The sequence below is a fragment of the Cucumis melo genome, chromosome 12, assembly GCF_025177605.1.
Source record: "Cucumis melo cultivar AY chromosome 12, USDA_Cmelo_AY_1.0, whole genome shotgun sequence".
NCBI lineage: Eukaryota > Viridiplantae > Streptophyta > Magnoliopsida > Cucurbitales > Cucurbitaceae > Cucumis > Cucumis melo.
In genome coordinates, this window is record NC_066868.1 from 6,641,761 (window position 1) to 6,655,681 (window position 13,921).

The window sequence follows — 13,921 nt, forward strand, 5'->3', positions numbered from 1 at the left end:
ACAGTGGAATGGCGAGGGACGGCAACGATGACGAAACATATGGTGGCGAGCTACGAAGGGCGACAAATCTTTGTTTCTCTCTTCTCCCTTTCCCTTTCGTTTTCAGTTCTGTGTAAAACAGAACTGAAACGTTTATAAAGGGAATCTCTCGACGCAGCATGAAAACGTTGGGAGATCCCCTTTATGGCATCGGGAATAAGGATATTCCTGATGCTCATTAAAAGGTTTTCCCAACGCGCAATAGTGCATCGAGAAAACCCCTTATTTCCAACGCCGTTTCCGACGCACTATGCATGACATTGGAAATAAGGTGTATTTTAAATTTAATTTGACCTTATTTCCGACGTCGTTTGGCCAACGCATGCTTGACGCGTCAGGAATACCCTTTTTCCTGACGCCACTCTCGACGCATTATGCGTGGTATCGGGAATAGGATTTTCTTCGACGCGGGTTTCACGACGCGTCTATCCGGCGTTGAGAATACCCTTATTTTCGACGTTCTTTGTGCCGACGTCCTTTTCGGCATCGGGACAGCCCCGATTTCTTGTAGTGCGAGGATCCTTTTATACAAGACTCTACTAGGTTAATGAAATTAGAATGGCCTATTTAATTATAATTTATCCCATTTTTTTTAATATCTCATATTAAAATGATTATATTGTAACGACCCAACTTTTCAGTCTAAGCTAAGGTCACTTCTTAATACTAAGATACGACATCCAATCATAAAAACTCAATAAAGACCCTGTTCAAAATTCATTAAAACTCAAGATATAATAAAATCGTCTTCGGGCCCTAATTCAAATCAATTTCAGAAGTTTCAAAACATAGTCTACGAAACTTCAAACGAAACAAACGAATAATTATTCTAAGAAAAACTTTGTAACGACCCAACTCCTTATACTGAGTCGAAGTCATTACTAAATATAGAACAAGCGGTTTAAGTCATCAAAATTATTAAAAACATATAAGGTTTGAGAAATTTTATTTATGAAAATTTAAAACAAGGTAGTTATGCAAAAAAAGGTTTAATGCGTCCTAAAATCCTACTCGGGCCCTATCTACATAATAAGATGATAAGTAATGAAAAGTACTCAAACTCAACTACGAAAGTCTAAAATAAGGATAAGCGGAAGCAGTAGTCCCTATGGCCCGCCACGGTCACTTCGGGTCGCTCGCCAGCTTGCCCTTGCCCTTGCCTCGTCCTCTACCTGAAAACATGAAATGAAGAGAGTGAGTATAAAATACTCAGTAAGGGACCCACTACTAGTCCCACTAGGTGCCTGTTAACTTCCTGTCAGAGTCCTGTAACTGGTACCCAATCTCTGGCACGTTCCCGAACACGTGCAACATGCGCTCCCGTAGGAACGTAACTCTGGTCTTCGGTGCCCCGGGGGACACCTAGGACAGTCGGGATGCGAGGACCCCGTCGAGTCACTCGAGTCATATCTATATCCATGCTAGACTGGTGTCCCGTCGGACCACACAGTCCTCAATAGGTGGTGATCCCGAAGGACACCCATGCAGGTACGACTCTAACAGATTAAGCTAACAGGTACCCTAATCGCAGTATACATACACATGGCATCAGCATATAACATATCAGATAAATCATCATTACACTCTCCGTCTCGACATTCGTCGTATAGCCATAACAGCTCTCGCCACACATAACAGGCTATAGTATAACCATATCGTCATTTGCATCATACTAACATTGATTTCAGGCATCGTACTGTCTAATCCTCAACATGCAAAATTGGAGCATACATAGTCTCATAATTCTAAACACGGAGCTAGTAGTAGAATCTCTTACCTGGAGATTTACTTGACGAGTCCTAACCGCGAGGCGGTATGCTTTCCAAGCGACGAGGTCCTAACTGTTTAATATGCCAAACTTCGTAATTAGGTCACCATCGACTAACGGTTCAAGACTCATTTGAAATGACTTACCCTAGAAAGAGGTTGCAGTGCTCGAGCCCCTACTGAAGAAATCCCGCGCTGCAGCAATTACTTCGTCCAAGACGTCCCTTAAGGAAAATAATTTAATTTAGTCACAAATTAATTTAATTAACGTCCGAAGCATGGAGTCTTACTGGGAAATGCCACAATAATTAATTAAATTACCAAAATTTAGGTGGATGGAGCCAAATTAGTCTTGGCGGCTTGGCTGGAAAAGGACAGGGACCGGCTCGGCTTGGCGCAGGCGCGGCTCGGCTCGGTACAGGAATTTACGCGTGCGGCTCGGCTTGCAACAGGAATTTACGCGTGTGGCTCGGCTTGCAACAGGAGGGAGACGCGGCTCGGCTACGCAGAAGCGCGCGGCGCGGCTTCACACGCGGACGCGGCTCACACGCGGATGCACGCGGGCGCGGGTCGGGTTCCGGAAGATGGCGCGCGTCGGTTCGGGTCGCGGAGCGGGTTTTCGGTCGGATCTTTGCGCGCGAGGCGTTGGCTTCTGGATTTCGGGTGGCGCGGCGGCTGCTGGTGGTCCGGCTACCGCGGCTTCGCTCGGCGACGGCTGCAGACGAGCGTTTCGGCTGCGCTGCGTCGGATCGAAGCGGCGCGACTCCGCTGGCTGACGGGTTGGCTGCAGACGCGCGAAGGTGGCTTTGACTCGGCTTCGGACGTGCGAGAGACGGCTGCTCCGACGGACGCTCGGCTGTGCGGATCGGCTTGGACGATTCTTCCGACGCGGCTGGAAGCTCGGCGACGGCTCGATTTCGACTGCAGACTCGGCTGCGCTGCTGAACAGAGAGGGGGAGGCTTGGCGGCTCGGGTTCGCGGCGGCGGCGGCGGCGGCGTGCGGCGGCTAGGGTTTGAATAATAAAATTTTTTTTTCTCCCTTTTTCTTTTTCTTTTCCCCTCTTTCTTTCTTTGATTTTTTTCTCTTCCTCTTTACGTACGAGTCCCAAGGCCTTTTTATAAGAAAAAATGACTCTTTTCTTTTCCTTTTAAAAAACCCAAAACAACCACCTCCTCTCTCTCCCCAAATCTCACCAAAACAACCAACTTTAGTTTAATAAGGGCTTCCCCAATTATTTCCAATAAAAAATAAAAATAAAAAAAATAATACTTATTATCTTAAACAAAATAAGGATTCCCAACCTTAATTACTCGAGAAAATCAAAATGGTAAGGTTCTTCCAATAAATTTAAAATTCCCATAACCACACTTAATATTAATGACAATGGACAAAACAAAAAGAAATATTGAATTTGTTGGGCGTTACAAACTTAAATTTAAAATCCTCAAAATGAAAATAACAAAGACATTTAGCGAAAGCAATAAAACTCGACATTCTCGTATGGCCTTCACGTATCCTTCTTGCCCCTCGTCAGTCTGTCTCATACGATACCCTTACCTGAAAAAGTTAAGCAAAAAGGGTGAGTATAAAAATATACCTAGTAAGGGACCAACTACTGATCCCATTAAGGAAAACAATGGTTAGCTTCCTATTAAGGGGTACCCTGCAACATAACAGTCTCGTGATCCTGTGGGATACACATATCAGTTTAGTGCTCCCAAAGGATACACAATGTGGTGTGATCCCGTAGGACACCGTGCCTACAGAGTACGTTGCCCTATAGGTAAGGCTAACAATTATTCCCTAAATTCAATCTCGACAGTCTACAATAGTCACATCACAATATAGCTCAATTAATAGTACTGACTCTAAGCAATTTCGTCGTTCAAAACCAGTCAAGAGCATATCATTACTACTTTTTACATGAACAATAACCCTTAATCTAATGTAGCCTCTAAAACATGCTTTCATATTATTTACTATGTTTAAATCTCGTTTTTGAGTCCAGTAGTAAGAATTACCTTACCTCAAAATAGCTAAAGTCCTTGCTTAAACAACGTCCAAAGAATCTACCTAATGAAAAATTTAATGGTTCAAGTACTATACTAAGTAAGGTCATTTAACCAAAACCCACAACTTTAGGTTCCACCACTTACTGAAGCAAGAGGAAAATCACGCTCCAAACGAACCTGTTGTAGAATCCAAGAATTCAACTTCCAAACCATCAAGAAAATTCATGGTAATGAACCCAATCAAACAAACATCTTATTCCAATAATTATATCGAAATCGGCTATTGGACCAATTGCAAAGCTTACCAATTTAACCCTTACCCAACACTCACAGCGGTCCACAGTAAGAGTAGGGCAGCGGCGCACGAACCGAGCTAACCACATCGAACAACGACAGGAAAATAACGGTTGCAAGAAGAATGGCGACTCGAATCCGACAGGGCGTGCAGCGCAGACAGGTTCGAAGGGGAAGAAGAAGCTTAGAGGCGACGACGACTAGAATGACGAAAAAGAAGAATGAGAGTTGAGATGGGGCGACAGGGCGAGAATGGAGAGGGAGAGGAAGAAATTTTAGGTTTTTTAAATATAATAATAATAATAATAATAATAATATATTTATATTATTTTATTTTATTTCATTATTAATTTATTTTATCATCCAAAATATTTTCCTTTGCCTTCCCTTTTTCTCACCTACCCAAAATAATTCAACACTCAACAAAATAAAATCTTCAAAATTTAGGATAAAAGTGTTAAAGAAATTTACCTTAACATTTTTTGGGGGTGTTACATATATAATTATTCACTTTAATATCTCATATTAAAAGGATTTAAAATATTTGAATCATATTCAAATATTTAGGATTTAAAATATTTGAATCATATTCAAATATTTATTAATTAACTCTATTCCATTATCTTATTAACCCAAGTTTCATTTAAATAATTTATTTATTTGAATATTGTTCAAATAAATTAGTTCTGATCCTTGTTATATACTTTTAATTTTTGAAAACCATTAAAAAAAAAGTTTATAATAAAGTATATTTTAATTGTATCCAAAACAATTAATGTTTTTCCTCCTAAATTTGAACATTTCAAATTTTCTTTCAACATATTTGATCCTTGATCCTTGTTGGGTCCGTGGTGAGCTAGCTAGGGAATCTTAAGAATCTACAACTTTTAAGCTCCAACAATCCAAGATTAATTAGCTAGACTTTTTAATTAGTTTAACTTCCTTCCTTCACTATAAGGCAAACTAATATAGACCCATAGTTTAACTTTTATGCATTGTATGACAAGTTGTGTCTATGTATATAAGCATTGTAAGTAAGTCAATCATTCACAATTTGTTTGTAAATACAATTGGATCGTCCATTTTACCCACGTAATTACCTTTTTTTCTTAAGGTATCATCAATTCTCTAATGAACAATTGTTTGTCATCCAATCATATACTAAGCTCTTTAGGGGCCAATGAGAGGGTGGGGATCCTTGTTGAAGTTCTGGAGCAACCACTCTTAAGAAAACTACTCATCTACTTTCCATATGCTGACAGAAATGAATTTCAACTTGTGAAGTCGTGTTTTCCAACTCCGATTATACTAATGTGCATATGGTAGACATATTGATTTGGTGACACGTGTCACTCTCACCCATGAAAATCAAGGTGCGAGCCCTCACATATAGAAATTCATAACTCATTATAGAATCAAGATCGAGTCATGAATGAGGTTTAGAACAACTATTTCTAATAGTACGAGACTTTTTTGGTGAAACTAAAAGTAAATTCACGATGGCTTAATATTCATATATAAGGTGGCCAATATGTTGGAACTTGTGCTATAGAAGGCTAGTAATTAATTATTAATTGATCTAATTATTCAATTTGCAATATTAAATTATCCTTATATTAATTTGCAAGGATCCCATCCTCTTACTGCCCCTAAAGAGCTTAGTATATGATTAGACGACAAACGATTGTTCATTAAGGACAAAAGGTAATTGCAATATGGTAAAATGATGACCGCAAAATAACAAATCAGATTAATATTTGTATAAGATACACCCTCACTCATATGTATCTACATGAACGATTTAGATCAAAAGATTTGCAACTGTTACAAAGTGAGTCAGATTCATGTGTCACCAGGATAAGCACCCAACTTTATCCATGTACTACAGATATTTAAGTTATAATTACTTGAACATAATAACATAATCCAACTTGTAGATCAATTACATACAGTTCAAGATTATATATAATTAACCCTTGAAATTTTTAATATTAATATATGGATAATTTAATATTGCAAATTTAATAATTAATTACGAGCCTTTATGGCACAAGTTCCAGCATATTGTCCACGTTATGAATATCAAGCCCTCGTGACTTTACCTTTAGTTTCACCAAAAGAGCCTCATACTATTAGAAATAGTTGTTCTAATTCATATATTTGCACTTGCGCGACTTGGTCTCATTCCACATAATCTTCTTCTTGAAATAAAGTATATTATTGAATCTCCCCTCAAAATAATATTTATCTATCCATTTAATAAGACCATTTCTTACTCATCTTTAGCCATAAGGCTTACCAATCGTTAGATAGTGCTCAACCATGAATCACTCCATGACAACATCTTTTGAGTGTTGGGATTGATGCCCTAAATCTTGTGGTCTTGTAGTTTGTAATTGTATATATTATGCAAACATTTTATTTATCTAATAAAATAGTGTTTTATTTTATTTGACATTTAGTTGCATTAACCCACAAAACCAATAAACTAACATCCAAGGTTATCTTCTATAACCTAAACATGTATGTGGAGACATATAAGTGAATCATGTACGTTTAAGTGATAACCTAAATGGTCTGTAGTATATGAATAAGGCTGGATACCTTCTCCTCGTGGCACTACAAATACGACCTGCTTTGTAGTTGTTACAAATGTTCTAAAGTGCTACAAATGGTTTGATTCTAATCATTCATGTTGATGTTGAGTTTTATGTTCTAAAACTCGTAGATAGTAAATATAATTTATTGACCATTATTAATAAAGTGTTATTATTATGATTTCATATTATCATGCCCTTGATTTAGAATTTTAGATAGTAAATATTATCATAATTTCATATAATTGTAGATAGTAAATATAATCAATTAACGTTATTAACAAAACTCGTAGATAATAAATATAATCCATAGTAAATACAAAGTTTTTAATGAGTCTTGAATAGTATGTACACACATGCAAGGATCAATGTTTGAGATACAACTTAAAGGGTCTATATTATAGGAATAAGGTTGGGTACCTTATCCTGGTAACACTATGGATACGACTCACTTTTTATTTGATACAAACACAACGATCCAATGCAGTCGTGTTGGTGACATACGAATGAGGGTATCCTATGCAACGAGTTTGCATCAGATCGAACCACGAAATGGTAACCACATTAGATGTAACTTCATTAGCTAGTTAGGTTTCTTTTTCATTAGGATGACCTAACTAACTTAGTCTTAATCTTGAGTGTATTATGAACTCCTATTCGTGAGAGATTGAGCTTTGATATGTACGGGTGAGAGTGACCAGATTATCGACTCAACATGCCTATCATTTTGGGGACAAGATCGAGTGGGGAGCTAGAAAGTGTTCTCTTAAATGGAGTCTCCAAGACTTGAACAAAGGGCCCTACCCTCTTTATGGCATGAGAGGGGTTTATGTTTAGTGGTTAGACCATAAACAGGTTATTCATTAAAGGAGCACTGATATTTAAGGACAAGAAGTAACCTAGGGATAAAACAATAATTTGACCTAACAGGTGTTACGAACACTTGTGTATGCATAATTTACTGGTATTGGTCTATATCGTGGATACAGAAATATATCTACAGTGATAAAAGATTAACTGTGGGTCATTAGTGGAGTGTACACACAGTTAACGAATATTGATTATTGTGGTTAATGAGTTTAGCTAATTAATCTCATATCGTTGTAGCTTCCAACCTGTAAGTTTATGAGATCCCCTTCCTAGCTCGTAACGGGTAATGAGATTTATCTATATTGGTTTGTAATTTGAAATGTTCAAATTTACTTTGGAAATTAATATAAGGTATGGTGATACATTATAATATAAGTTTATATTTTAATTAGTATATAAATTTAATTTTGGATATGGTTCAAAATTAATTTATGAGAGGATAAAATATTTGAATAAGTTCAAATATTAATTTAATGTGTAATATGAATTAGATTCATATTAAAACTATAGGTTAAAATTGAATATGTATATGATACACATTAAAACTATAGGTTATGAGAGAAATTTATATTTGAATATAATTCAAATATGAATTAAATTAAGAGAAATTTTCATAAATATAACAAACTGGTAAAATATTTACGACTGTATAACAAAGGCCATGAAGTTAGTCATTTTTTAAATATTTTAGGTTTGCCCTTCCATCTTTTTTCCCCTCTTCGTCTGTTCTATCATCTTTCTTCTTTCCCTTTTTTTCCTTTCTTCCCGTCTTCGTCCTTTCCATCGTCTTTCATTCTTTTCTTTTTCTTTGTTCAAGATTGTGTATCAAATATAAAACATTTATTTTTTTTCAAACTTTTATTTGATTGATCAAGATCGTGTATGAAATATTAAAGACTGGAAAAAAACGTTGTTTGGCTACCCACCCAAATCTAAACGATCATGTACAAAAAATAAACGATCGTATAGACAAATCTAAACGATTATGTACCTAAAGAATCTTACAAAAAAATCGTTTAGTCAATCTAAATGATCGTGTACAAAAAAACAAATCTAAACAATCAAATTTAAATGATCGTGTACAAAAAAAAAATCTAAACGATCGCGTAACCAAATTAAACGATCGTGTATCGTGTACAGAGAATTTAAAAAATAAATCGTTTAGATTCGGCTACCCAAATCTAAACGATCAAATCTAAACGATCGTATAACTAAATTTACACGATCATATAATCAAATTGAACAATCGTGTACAGACAATTTAAAAAATAAATCGTTTAGATTTGGCTATCCAAATCTAAACGACCAAATCTAAACGACCAAATCTAAACGATCATATACCAAACAATAGCCAAATATAGGTTTTTTCATTTTCGGAATTGTTCTATATAGTGTAAATATTTTGCTACTTTGTTATGTTTCAAAAGACCCCTTAAATTAAATATAAGATATTTAATTGAGCAATTAATTAATTAAAGAATTAAATAACAGTTTAGTTTAATTTTATTTAATTAAATTAAAACTATAGGTTAGGTGAGAGATATTCATTTAAATATGATTTAAATGAAATATTAATTAAATATGATTTATTTATTTAATTAATTAATTTAATATCATTATTGATTTAATTTATTAACTTAATAAGGAACATAGTAGTTTTACCATGTTCCCAGATTCTCTCCAACTTCCCTCTTCTTCGGTCTAAAGAAAAGAGAGTTATACGTACGGCAAATAGAAGTCAGAAGCGTTCTATAACTTCTGCTCTACGTATCCTCTCTAGAAGAAAACTCTCCAAAAACGTTTTCTTTCCAATTTTTAGTTTCCACCAACCAAAATCCATGGAAGATTTTCGAGTGGTGGTGCCCCAATTTGGCGTTTGGTAGATTCAGAGTCATCAACATGGATATGTATTGTTACTCTTGTTTGTATTTTTTTTTAATATAGCATGCTTAGTCATAGCCATATAAATTAGTTTTTGTAATTTATTTTGTCAATGTATTGGTATCTTTATAATCCTAATTAAATTGAGTAATGATTCTATAATTCTTCCTATGTGTTTGGGCTCTTATCTCATTAATTGGTATCAGAGTCATCTCAATTTTAATTGAAAATTTTAAAAATTTGCATTGGTTAGGTGGGATCTTTGCATTACGAATGTGAGTTTTTGCAATTGAATGTTTACTGTAATTTGGCCATAGATTTATAGTTTTTGATATGATCAATTGTAAAGGACATGCATTTTTTTGGCATTTTTTATATAAATCATGTAATTTAGAGTTCAAATTAGGATTCAAAGTCTTTTTCCGAGAATTTCGACACCAAATTTGGCCAAAAGAACAATCAGAAGGCCTCCAATGGTGTGTTTTTCGACACTACATAGAAATCGAGGCAAAATTAAAAAAAAAATCGCAACGCATCTGGAGGAGGAAGAACGGCTGACATCATCAAGCACTAAGGAGAGGCACGACTTGGAGGCTTGGCGGCTCGGCGGCTCGGCGGCTCGGCGGCTCGGTGGCTCGGCTTGGCGCGACTTCAATTATGGCTTGGACTAACGGTTGGCGGATGGCTCGGTTCAACTTGGTTCAGCTAGCGATCAGCTCCGATTTAGCACTAGTTCAACGAGTTTGCACAATCGACTCTGGTTCATCATTTAGCGCATAGTTGGTGCCAATTCAGCTTGATTTTAGGTCGATTCTTCATGTTTTGGGTCGGTTCAAGCATTTTTGGGCCCGATTTGACGCTTATTAAAGGTTTTGGAACAGGTTTTGGAGCTTTGGAAACAATTTTAGGATAATTTTAAAGCTTAGTTATTGTAATTTTTGCTTTATTTTATTCTAAGGGCCAATTTTATAGGATTAATTATTATTTAAATGGTTTATGGATGTCATTGAGATAAACCTCACCTTAGGTAAAGCATGTTCATGCATTTTTATATATTATAAGTGTTATAATGTATGATATTAATGCATGATTATATATTTCATGAGTTATTTAAAGTATGTTAATATTTTAAATACATGAAATTGGATAAGCATCATGCATGACGTTACTTAGTTAAATATAATTTGTTATATTTAAATTAATGTCATGCATATGCTTTGTTGATTTTCATGAAATGATTTTAATAAAAGTGTTATATTAATTAAGATGAAAATCAATTTGCATTAAGCATATTACATTTATAGTTTAATATAATTGTTATATTAATGTAATGTTTTGTATGTAACATTGTTTTATTTAATTATAATTTGATGCTAATTAATTAAACCATAGTATGCATGTTCTTAGGCTAATTAACTAATTTTATAATAGTTATAAAATTTAATATTAATAATTAGAAATCGTCCACCTATAATAAAGAATTGCATGCAAACATAGGATATTAAGATTAATTTGATTTAATTTTAAATTCTTTAAAATCAAATAGAACTAAGATCACATTAATTCTAATAGGATTAGAATTAAGTCTTATTTTAGTTTAATGAAACTAAGTAGGACAAATAGGATTTAAGGTTATAATGGAACTCCACAAGTAAAGTTCTATCTAAGGTTGAGGGTACTTAAGTTGACGGTTTACAGAACACCTCCTACCTGGGAACTAACCCGGAACCGACGTTGAATTAACCTTATTTCTATTAGCATAAGATGTGACTAGGTAAAGTAAATGGTTTAATACACGTAGAAACTTTAGAGTCGAGTTTTATTATAAGAGTTATAATAACAATAGACTTAGATTTATTTAGCCGGAATTTAGCTAAATACAATAAACCCTAAATTAATAGAAAATTTTAGTAGGAGAAAAATAGTATATATGATATATCAAATTTTAGCTCTCACGTCCCAAAGAGTTGACATGTAAGATCCATACTTGGCTTCGTGTCGCTCTGGACATGACCTCCTTTTGTAAAATTTTTGTATGGGTCAATAATAAGGTGAATGGGAGAAATTTTCATAGTAAGTGGGAGAAGGACGCGTGTCAACGTATCCTACGATCTCCTCCATTAGGTTACACTGTGAGATTTTTATGATTCGCCTGTATGTCATCCTGGAGTGGCCATCCCTTCGAAGGGCATGATCATTTAAGTCAGAACAACTCAAACTCCAAAAATAGATAGGGTTTCTTAGGTTAATCTTCAACAGTTGTCTTTCCTAACAGTAGCCTATCGAAGCATACTTCTGGGATCTAAAAATGGTATGGTCACACTTACGGGATGAATTAAGTAAGTTGATGAATCCTTGACCGAACAATGATAGCTAAGAATTATAGGAATAAGAGTCATTCAGGTACTAGTAATTAGCTAAGATTATCTTAATTCAGGAGAGGAATAGTTAATCACCCTTCGGTAACTGTTACTCTAAACTTCTGAAGTATCATTGCAAAAATTAAATCATTTGTGTGATTAAGGTTCTTTGATCATTTTTTTTTTGTTGAATTCATTGGATTATCTTGTGTAATGAGTTAAGACAAAGATAACTAATACGGTCAATGTTTGTTATTTCAACATGTCTTCCTCATTAATTGCACTGTTTAAAAATGAAAAATTAACCAATAAAAATTATGCTACGTCTTAATAGAGGAATGCCCTCCTTCCCATACTCGAAATGCATCCTAAATTGTTAGGGATGTATATGACTGTTGGACCAAAGTCAACGACAAGGCCCATGTCTATCTCTTGTCCAGTATGTTTGACATACTAAGCAAGAAACACGAGACCATGATCATTGCACATTAGATCATGGACTCCCTCCAAGAGATGTTTAAGGAACAAAAAGAAGGAGAGGAAAACATTGCCCATTCTAGGAGGTTTCAAAAGGGTTCATCCTCTGGAACCAAGTTTGAACCTTCATCTTCTGGATTTAAGAAAATTCAAAAAAAAGAAGGAGGGAAGGGGAAGCGTCCTACTACTACTGCTAAGGGAAAAGGGAAGCTAAGGTAGCCGATAAGAAAAAATCTTCTCTGCAATGTGAATGGACATTGTAAGAGAAATTTCCTCAAATACCAAGTTTTTTTTCAAAAATAGATTCATGTTTTTGGAAAAGGTTAATTTTCATAAATATAACAAATCACTAAAGTATTTACGACCCGTATAACAAAGCCCATAAAGTTAACCATTTTTAAATATTCCAGGTTTGCCCTTCCATCTTTCTTCTCCTCTTCACTGCGATTTCTTTCTATCGTCTTTCTTCCTTTTCTCTTCTTTATTTTTTTGCTGCGATTTTTTTGCATTGTCTTTATTCTTTCGTCTTCTTTTTTTACGCCGTTTAATCTTTCCATTGTCTTTCTTCTTTTCCTCTTATTTTTTTTATGTCATTTAAATTTGGGTAACCAAATCTAAACGATCGTATATAAAAAATAGTAAAATTTAAAAGACCATGTATAAAGAATCTTAAAAAGAATCGTTTTGGTTGGAGTTGCCAAATGTAAACGAAGTAAACGATCGTGTAAAAAAATAAACAATTATGCAGACAAATATAAACGATCGTGTACCAAAATAATTAAAAAAATCGTTTAGTCAAATCTAAACGATTATGTAACAAAAGAATCTTGAAAAAATTCGTTTAGCCAAATCTAAATGATCGTGTACCAAATTTTGAAAAAACAATTGTTTAGATTTGGCTACCCAAATCTAAATGATCTAATCTAAATGCTCATGTAACCAAATTAAACGATAGAATTGAAAAAATAAATCAAACAATCGTGTACCAAACAACGATCATGTACCAAATATATTACACGCGTTGTTGACGGCGGATTGACGGGGCATTTTTGGTATTTTTCATTGTGGGCATGTGGGCTTTTTCCGTTTTCGAAATTGTTCTATATAGTGTAAATATTTTGCCACTTTGTTATATTTTTCAAAAAATCCCTTTGGAAAACTTGTACATAGTTCCTAAAATTAAGAGGAACTTAATTTTCGTGTCTTGTCTTATTGAACATATGTACTCAATTAATTTTTCTATGAATGAAGCGTTCATTTCTAAGCTGGTGTACATAGAAGATGATCATTACCTCCATGTGAATCTTGTCTTGAAGGAAAAATGAGTAAAAGACCTTTTATTGGAAAATGTTATAAAGCCAAAGAGCCCCTAGAACTTATACATCTAAACCTATGTGGTCCAATGAATGTAAAAACTAGAGAAAGTTTTGAATACTTCATCTCTTTTATAGATAATTATTCAAGGTATGGTTATTTATACTTAATGGAGCATAAGTCTGAAGCTCTAGAAAAGTTCAATGAGTATAAGGTTGAATTGAAAATCTATTAAGTAGAAAGATTAAGATAATTCGATCTAATCGAGGTGGAGAGTACATGGATTTGAGACTCCAGGACTATATGATA

General features: G+C 34.8%; 1 long non-coding RNA gene across 1 annotated transcript; it reads right to left on the reverse strand.

Annotated features, from left to right (window-relative positions):
• Window positions 1-1,104: 1,104 nt before the first annotated feature.
• LOC127144251 (uncharacterized) lies at window positions 1,105-2,014 on the reverse strand. The gene is made up of 3 exons (XR_007815852.1): window positions 1,954-2,014; window positions 1,817-1,880; window positions 1,105-1,211 (listed from the first exon to the last, which is right to left on the reverse strand). It is a non-coding gene; the product is annotated as an uncharacterized LOC127144251 (long non-coding RNA).
• Window positions 2,015-13,921: the final 11,907 nt, after the last annotated feature.